The sequence below is a fragment of the Dreissena polymorpha genome, chromosome 5 (genome assembly GCF_020536995.1).
Source record: "Dreissena polymorpha isolate Duluth1 chromosome 5, UMN_Dpol_1.0, whole genome shotgun sequence".
NCBI classification, from domain to species: domain Eukaryota; kingdom Metazoa; phylum Mollusca; class Bivalvia; order Myida; family Dreissenidae; genus Dreissena; species Dreissena polymorpha.
This window is the reverse complement of record NC_068359.1, coordinates 97,260,095-97,270,191: the sequence shown is the minus strand read 5'-3', so window position 1 is coordinate 97,270,191 and position 10,097 is coordinate 97,260,095.

Here is a 10,097-nt window from a genome sequence, read left to right as displayed (position 1 = left end):
TATTAAAATATAGTATGTACACTGGTCTCAGCGCTTTACCTTTGCCGTTACAAAGCGGTACAGACCCCAATTGAAATCATTGTTTTTGTCATGTGAGGACTAGCGTTTCCGTCCTAGTGATGCATCTCGCAATTCAATCTATAGATACGAAATTTAACCGTACAAATATTTATCTTAACTGGTACACAAAATTATTTTTTCATGTGCTCAGGAAGGTCACTATCTGACTGTATATTTTCATATTAGGTGGGAGGCTCTTCCTATTGGGTTAGTTATAATAAATGACGTTACGGATGTAAACAAAGCGACGTTTATGATAACAATCCAATTTATCTCATAGGCCTCGTGCTTTAATGTTGATGATTGTGAACGAAGGGTATTCGGCAAGATAACATTACAAACCTCGCACAGTGTGATACAGGGTAGTTATTGTATATGCCTTATCGCGAGTCATTATTTACTGACCTTGTATGACACCAAACGTAATCAGTAGGAAGTCATGTAACCAACCTGTTTTGATTGTCGCACAATAGTCGAATAATAGCTATTGAATGGTATATACACGAATACACATAACAATAAGATATATATCAGTAAACGGTAAGAAGCACAAATGACTTTAGTTGTTAACGACAATTAGGTTTTATAAAAAAATGTTCGGGAAGAATTTCCGAAAGCTATTTCACTTCTTTTATGAAATGCTCAAAGCTCACGAAACAATGTTGTATTCAATTACAGCAACACAATAAAAGTTTGACTAGCATTTATTGCAAATGGAAACGCCCGTAACACTGACTAGAGTAAGCGAATTCAAATGTTGTTCGTTTTGTGTTTTGTTTATTTGCGTAATTAAAATAATTATTTAAAATAAAGACGCGCTTCGAAATCGGTGGACTGCCGTTTTATTCCCAACTCCGCAACATTGTTATTTTTTATATTATATGTTATTTTCAGCTTTTTATGTGCACAACTTATTCAACTTAATTAAATATGCATGACGTTATATAGAGAACATGTCATTGAAGAAAAAATTAAGCGCTCCGTGTAAATCTTAAAGCATAGTGCATGTTAGGTTAGTTTTTTAATGCGGTTTATTAATAGAAAAAACACTATAATTGATTGAAAACGAACTGTTTAACTGGGTTATACGTAACTTTTTTTTAATTGGACTTCGAATAGTGAGTTTTCCATTGACTGGCATGCGCTTTTATGTATTAAATGTGAGACTCAAAGGGACTTCTGTTTGTTTTCATAGAAATTGGAGAATGCATGCTCTTAACATTTTTAGGAAGATGAATGTTACTACTCCATTTGCTTCGCAAGTGATTGACGAGTTGTCAGCAAACAGAGATGAAGTTGACATTGTTGTCAGTATAGACGGCATCGGCAAAATAATTTGACCACCATTTAAGTGTTAATTTTCGAATGCAGCGTTTTTTTTAACGCGAACGAGAATCAAATGCAAATGCTAATTGTAATATATGCATGCGGGTTAAATAGGGTTTACTTTAGAGGATTATACCAACGCACGAAAAACAATATCGGAAACGCAATTATGAATTAGTCGTTGAACGTTTAGTCTACGTATGTACCACCACAACGGAATTATTGTCATTCTCACGATGTAATTTGTCAGTAGCAACGCTTCGTCATACGTTGTATAATTTTGCATTTTAGATTCGTCCTGCACACATATTTGATTTTATTTATTTCAAATAATTTCTTGACTTGGATTGCATGCACTTGTGTTAATTTATTATTTGTAAATTCTTCCAAGATTACATTTTCCTTTAGTAAATAATCAGACAATTTCAATTATATGTGTTAACGTTAACCGTTTTGTTTGCTACCGAAACATGGAAACAAAAGCAATTGATCAAATATTGGTATCATCAAATTTCATATTTCCATATTAATACCAAGTCAATAAATATGATTGTTTTATGCATTTACTGTTTCTACACACACACACACACACACACTATAGGCATATTTAAGCTACCTAGACTTAAACTAGAGTATCTTGCAGTAAAATTGTACATTGACGTTAACGGTTTAATGTATATTTCTGTTAAATTGATAACGTTTAGAAAAATGTTTAACACCTTTAAACAAATGCGTATATCACGTGTTGCTTTATACAAGTTAAAATTGATTTTCATCTTCCCTTCCACGTGGATTTATATGTACACATACTGGTTGTTTTCCACGCAGATATCGATTATTTGCCATATCGAAATAAACAAATTACTAGACCTATATGCTAACAGTCGGTATTAATATGTGGGTTGTTTCAGGAAGGTTACTTAATGTCAATATAAACTTAAAAATTAGAGTACACTCATGATGGGGTGTTCGGCGTACAACTATTACTTTGTCAAACGAAGAGAGGGTGTTGCACGTTTTGTACGACAAGCTGTTAGTTCAGGGAAAGAACACGGTTGCCGACAAGATTGACTCAAGCGCATTGAAAGTTAACGATGAGGAAAAAACAACAGTATACCAAGTCGGATACGCGATGACCGGAATAACAAACGACGAAACTTCACTGCCAGTCTCCTATGTGGATGCGACCAGTAAGTTACTAGAGCAAGTCCATTGATCAAGTTGACCCTCCATCCAATTTCCATGTCAGTTCCTTAGACAAGACTTGAGATACGATATCTATAGATCAAGTCTTATTACATAATCCCATTTACATATGATAACATACCTTAATGTCAATTGTAACATGTTTCGGTCGGTTGTTTAATTGTTGTGGTTTGCAAAGGCGTATCGATATCGTTCATATCTCAACTAACTGAGGAAAACGTACGGTATTCTTCTCGCCCCCACGCAGGCGTCGGCGTTCGAGTTATTTGTAAGTTATTAGGTAAGCATGTTTATTCGTATTGCTTAACGGATCGAATGTAAACTGAAAACATTCATTTTGCAGTATTCTATATACTTATACAATGACCCTCCTCATCCAAGTTTAAAGGTTTCAAAATATAATTGGGACCAACATAGATTTCACATTTGTGTAAAAACGGCATGCTTAACCATGGTAATTGTTATAAAGAATATTTAAAATATAAACAGAAATAGTACGTTTTTGTAAAAACACCTAAATGCACATTGCAAGCACTAAAATGACTGTAGAAGTAAAATGATAATGCAAACACAATGCAAAAATAAATGACTTGTAATGAATATATGTGGAAGGCACGGAGAAAAGCGGTAGGCACAAGCAGTTTAAAATGTAGGCACTCAGAACAAACCAACAGCAAATGACAGCAGAAAAGAGCTGTTGAAGTGGCCAGCAAGCTCACATAAGAAGGAATGGCATGCGTATGGGAAATAGGTAAGCATGGTGCTTGAGACTGCCCTTGGCGGAACTTGGCGAAAACTTTTTGAGATGGCAACAATCATACACATCGTGGGGCTTAACAGATTTGGTGCGCAGGAGAATAAATCGGAAAGGACAACGCCGATACTTAATCGACACCAGCACACGATCAACCAACTCAAGGGGGATATAAGCCGAGTTAAGAATGAATCTGGTCGAGCAGCTTGCTTCTCTTAGAAAAGCAAAAAACAACGCAATACACCGGAAAGAGAGGTCAGAGAAGCAGGAACACTTCACAGATAACCCCTTCCTGTTCACAAAGAAGCTCATTGAAGACAAGATATCTGGTAGGCTAGATTTTCCAAGAGAGGAAGTGGAGGACCCCACACGGAATGTACACTCTGACAAGAACAGGAAACAGGACATGGGTGTACAAAGTATACAAGCATGGTCCTTGACTTTTAGATAGACTTTTGAGACTGATCAAGGTTATCTAGAGGAAGGGACAGTTTTAAGACTGATGGCTACTTTCAGAGGGCTGCTTCATACACAAAAAGAGGACTTCAAGACTTTGAAACTGTTCCGGACTATTTCCCTTCTTAATGTTGAGGGAAAGGTATTCTTGTCCATGAAAGCAACACAGCGCACTAAGATCATGTTGGTCAACAAATATATGGACATTTCAGTGCGAGAAGGAGGTGTGCTAGGGGTCTCAGGATGTCTTGAGCATACCAGCTTGCCAACACAGATCTTAAAGAAGGCCAAGGCAACCAAATGCGATATCACGGTCTTGTGGTTGCCGACGTATATGGAACAGTCCTTCACAAGCTTGTAGACCTAGCACTGAAAACATATTGTGTACCTGATAACTTTCAACAAATGCTGCATCACTATTTCGACAACTTCAAGATGCGCTTCACAGTGTCTGACTATAACAACGTCATGACAATGCCTCGAGGTTGGGATAGTTACTCGTTGTACAATCTCTGTCATTCTCTTCTCTGCAGAACTCACCCCGACGTTTACTGATCAGCCAGTAAACAGCACTTTTAAGTGGTTTAGGAGCTCTGTCAGAGACAAGGAAAATGTGATAGAGATGAGGCAGCATATAGGTGACTGGATGCAAGCCGTTGACAAGAGCGGTTTACCAGGAAAGTACAAGGCTTGGATCTACCAACATGGAGTTCTACCAAGACCTATGTGGCCCATTTTGGTGTACGACTTCGCCGGGTCGTCACTCTGGAAGGCCTATGGAGTACTTTGCATCACTGGAATGGCAAGAGGACGGGAGATAGCAGATATTTGCAAGCAAGCAAGATCAGCCTCAAAAGCGTTATGACAGATAATAAAACAGCAATTGACAGCTAATCAGACTCTGGCCGAGGACAGGTCGTGGACAGCGTCGAAACATCCAGTGAAGGAGGACTCCATCTGAAGATGAGACTGATAAAATGACCTTATCCATTGTTTATATGTAATAGACAAACAACGTGCATTGACATCAAAACAGAAATTTCCGTTTAGCTCCGGTGTGTAGTTTTTTTTTATTATTTATATGTGTTTTACAGCGATAGCTTATTATTTGATGCCACTGAACTTTCAGAATGTACATTATTAACAAATCTTTATCGTATGATTCCAAATACGGTTTTGAATGAGTCTCGTACTTATCAACAAATTGTTTTAGGACCATATGTGCAAGAGCTAAAATGCGGCTATAAGCACGCGGGCTCTAATCCATGTTTCGAGCGTCTGCGAACTAAGATGTGTATAAGCCCAATAAAATCATTATGGTTTGCTTATCCCAAAACATTATTTCTGTGTTGATAACCATCGACTGACTTGTATTGTATATCAATAATTTTGACTGCATGTCATGAACTGCGTTGGGTATGTGTATTTCCGTATGTGGTAATTTCCTTGTTATCCCCACGCTTTGAAAAGCATGGGGATATTGTTTTGATCTCCGCTGTCTGTCCGTCTGTCTTGGCCACTATCTCCTCCTATTCTTTTAGAACCTTGACACTTACACACATGGTAGCTATGAGCATATGTGCGACAGTGCACTATTTGGAATTATGATCTGACCCCTGGAGTACTAATAGTGAAGGGGGATATAGTGGCCGACCACCCTCCCCCCATTTTTTTTGTTTTAACATAACTTCTTCATTTATTCACCAATTGACTTCAAATTAATACTGAACATCCCATATGACAACACGGTTTATCTCGACCATCAATGTCCACAATACCCACCCAAGGGCCATAAAGGTAAAGGCAGCTTGGTTTCCGTCCTCTTTTAAATTTATCGAGAGGTCCACGGGTACTACTTTCCCGTACCCTCAAAGTTGTTTTTCTACGCAAAATTTTTCGTATCCAATTTGTTTTCGTACCCCAAATTTTTTCGTACCCTTTTTTATCTTAATCTATAACAATGCAAATTTATATCTGGCTCTGCTACATTACAGTCCCATGAATGCAAATATTGATCGATACTGATGTTGCTTACAGTTGGGAACTGTTTCATGAAATATGATTTGTTTCAGTTGAAAAAGCTAAGCTCATCTGATAACATGTAATATGTACGTAAATCAATACACCATTCTTGAGAGATGCTTTCCCTGTGCCTGTGTAAGCAGAAAGACGTTTTTTTAGATTTAAATTTAAAGGCCACTATGAACATGAATTTTCCTTGCAGTATACAGATTTTCAACCAGAAATGTATAATGAAAAATGTATGGGAAACAGAGAAGGATACTCCAGAACAATTGTCAGTCGATACAGTCTGGTTAAGTCCTTTTTGTAGTCACTGTTATGTCTTTATAAAAGAAGCAAAACACTTATAATACGATTTTTGGGCCTGCACATGAAAAATGAACAAATATCACTTAACAGAAATCAAATTTGAAATAGAATCCATGTGTAGCGAATATCATTTTGTACATTTCATATGCAACGAGGAACTCAGAACTGACGTTCTTAAAAATATAATAAGATATAGCAATATAATACTTGGAATGAGAATAAAACACATGAGTAAAATCTAACTTTTGAGTTATATCACAAATTATAATTACTATAAATTATTTAGTTATTTTACAGTATTAAGCTTTGTAAACGCCATTATTATGAGATGGATATGGACTCATTAAACATACCTGTGCTTTGAAACAATTGCACAACAGGATAGGTAAAGTAAACATCGAATCGTGCTTGTCATTACTGATCATCTCACGCATTCAAACGGCAAACATTTACGCTAACGTGTTGATTGGTCAGTTTATTGTTTATTATAGTTTCCCTGCAAGGTTGCATTCTCACCATTGTGCTTATTGTACATCTGCTCTAATCGATGAATTTTGTCGGATTGCAAGTTTGGACAAAAGTAGATCCGCACTATACCACCCAATGGGCAACGGCGTAACGGAGTAGTTTAACTTGACTCTACTTAGCATGGTAGGCATCTTGGAAGAAAATCAAAAGGCCGATTAAAAAATGATGTATTCTAACATTAGAACATGCCTCTCCTTCCACTCATCACATAAGGCAGGGGTTTCTCTGCAGTTGTTGATGTTAGGCAGGCATCTACGTTTGGCTTTTGATGACTTTCTAGAGCTTCCTACGGATGACATCGCCGACAGACATCATACGGAGAATGTTACAAATGTCCGAAAAATACTCAGTGAGTCGTATGATATCGCGTGCCAGAATGCTAGGTCATCAGTATTCAACACTGAAAATCAGCTATTGAACTCAACGTCAACCAGGCGACATTTTCATCGTGCGTAATGTTGCTCTCCGAGGAATGAAGAAGTTCGCCGATCGGGAACACCAGCCATACGTTATTGTAGAGCACTCCATCCCAGACAGCCCGTTAATGAGGTTTAACGGGAAGGAGCAAGATTTACTAAAACCAAGAGGCGTCACCGGAAACTGCTACTCCCGTTGATAACAATAAATACTGGGGTGTCATATCCACAGGGAATATTAAGCGCCTTCAGGATTAGAAGCGTCCAGTTTAGATACTGATGCGGAAGAAGAGAAGATTGTCAGACTACAGAGGAAACGGAAGAAACCACTGTGGATGACGAAGGTGACTTCTAGAGGTTAATGTTATGGTAAATGTATTATCGGAAACATACTTTCTAACCGTGCATTCCGTAGCCGTTGTTGATACACATAACGTAATGCTATTAAACACGTATTTTTATTATCATTATTGTTATTATTATTATTATTATTATTTTAAAAATAGTTTGGCGTTGAAGTATACATGCATAGCGTTTAAGGATAAGTAAGGGGACTTATTTTCTGGACAAGGAAAATTAGTCATATAGAAATTTAACAAATCCTCATGAAATAACAAAATCTCAACATGCGAAATCAATATATATTTAACTATAATAATTATAATTTATTCTTTCCAAACAGTTACAACAATTTAGCTTACAAAACTACCAGTTTTTATCACCTCACCATGTTACAGACATGACTAGTTCGCGGCGTTGGATATATGCCAAGCGCAATTAATCGTGCATTTGCAACTTGACCGCCAAAACATACACACCGTATATATTTGATTTATTATTTTGCTTTATTATTACAGGATAATGCAATATCAATTTGTACAATTTAACATTTTTTATATTGTATTTTTAAATTTAATTCAACGATGGTCATTTATTGTATTACAAAGAAGTCATTCTTTTATAAATGGTATTTCTCTAAATGTTGTTTAACAGTGGTGATTAATGTAGGGCATTTGCCACTTGACCGCCAGAAAATGAACACTGTATATATATATATATTTGATATGTTCTTCTAGTTTGTAATTACAATCCCCTCACACAAACAATATCAACATTTTCTGATAGCATGTCTACAGTATGTATTTATATAATTATATTTGTATGCGCCTGAAGTAGGGCATATAGTGATCGGACTGTCCGTCCGTACGTCTGTCTGTCACACTTGGCGTTTAGGTTTCGAAAAATGCTCATAACCTTTATGTCGCTTCAGATAGCAACTTTATATTTGGCATACATGTGTATCTCATGAAGTTGCACAATTTGAATGGTGAATGATCAAGGTCAATGTCATCATTCAAGGTCAAAGGTCATACAAACAAATCCAAGGGAAGTAATAAGCTCTAAAAGGAAATAATTGTATGAACCTGCCAAATGATTAAAAAAAAGCGGCGCAATAGGGGGCAATGTTTCTGACAAACTCATCTCTTGTTTTATTTATGAAAACGGAGAAGCTCTTCTTGTTAAACGTTTGATATATGTAATCACTCTATTAAAATAAGTATGTGGCTGTAAGAAATAAAAATGAAGTCTTCATGCACAAAGTAAATATTTGTGGAAAAAATATTAATCAAAATTTAAAGTGTTCCTCGATTGGATTTACGCACGGAGCATGTAATCTTATTTCAAACACAACTTGAAAAGGAAATACATTACTTTTTATCATAAGCAATAAGGATTGTTAACGTCGAGGTATTAAAACATAGAACATATTTCTTTGTAAAAAAAATATTCGTATAAATATCAACTTCTAAACAGTTCCTTTACCAGGTTGATATAAGAACATTGACACGATACAAGTTTACTTTGTCAATTTAGTGAAGTAATTTAAATCCTTAAAACACGCAGGATAGACACACACTGTAGGTAGGTACATACTAGAAGCCCAAATTAATTTCTTTAAGTATAATATAACCATCTTCAAAGAGTATTCATTCTAAACCGAAACTATAAATGGCTTTGTCTGTTCAAGATTTTCTAAAGTAATCTCGTTATGCATTTTCATATCATTTTTATGTAGCCATCACATTGTCATATTCAATGGTTGGTTATAATCGTGTTTCTATTGAAAACTACACTCGACGCACGATTTTATGCATAATGGTATTTAAAAAAGAGACATATTGTAGAAAAATGTAAAAGATAAAACCTTCAATGAACTTATTGGGCACAACACAAAAGCAAAATAATGGTTGTACATGGGTACACAGCTTGGGAATGTAAAATTTAAAAACATGGGCAATTTATTACAGATATGTGACATATTTTTATGAGATCTAAACTGATATATTGTCATAACACATAAGTTTAATTATTTGTGAGATATGTGTTTTTTTGTATAAGCTTTCTGAACATATTCATTTGAATCCGTATTGTAATATTCTGGACGGCATTTAGCGTTATATAAACCCAATTTTCGCCTGAGATAAAATATTTATGCTTAGTTAAACACGTATTTTGTTCTCAAATCGACTAGAGAAACAGAAAAATAGCACCATAAAAGATATTCTAGTACAACTACATATACAACATGAAAAATGTATGTCAAAAATAATTAAACATATAATTGACCTTGACTGTGGTATTCTTATTTTATTCGATCTGATGTTTGTTTACGTAAGCATAGTCAGAGTCGTGTGATTGGGTGACTTTGAACGTCATACTATTTATGGCATCGCAGTCGACCACTGTATCGCCTTTTATTTCAACACCTGTGGAACCTGCTTTATAAGCAGCAGGTGGCACATGGTAATAATCACTGACTTCATCCTTCCCATGGATTAATACTGCCGAAGTTGTATCGTAGTCGTCTCCTGAAATTTGGATACGTCCGTGTCTCTGTACATGGCCATTGTCTTCTGTTCGGTTTATGTTCAGTTTATTGTATATATTTTCAGTTTTTCTGGTATGAGATTCTGGTGTTAAGGCATTGATTGTGCGATTGATTATAATCACATATGACC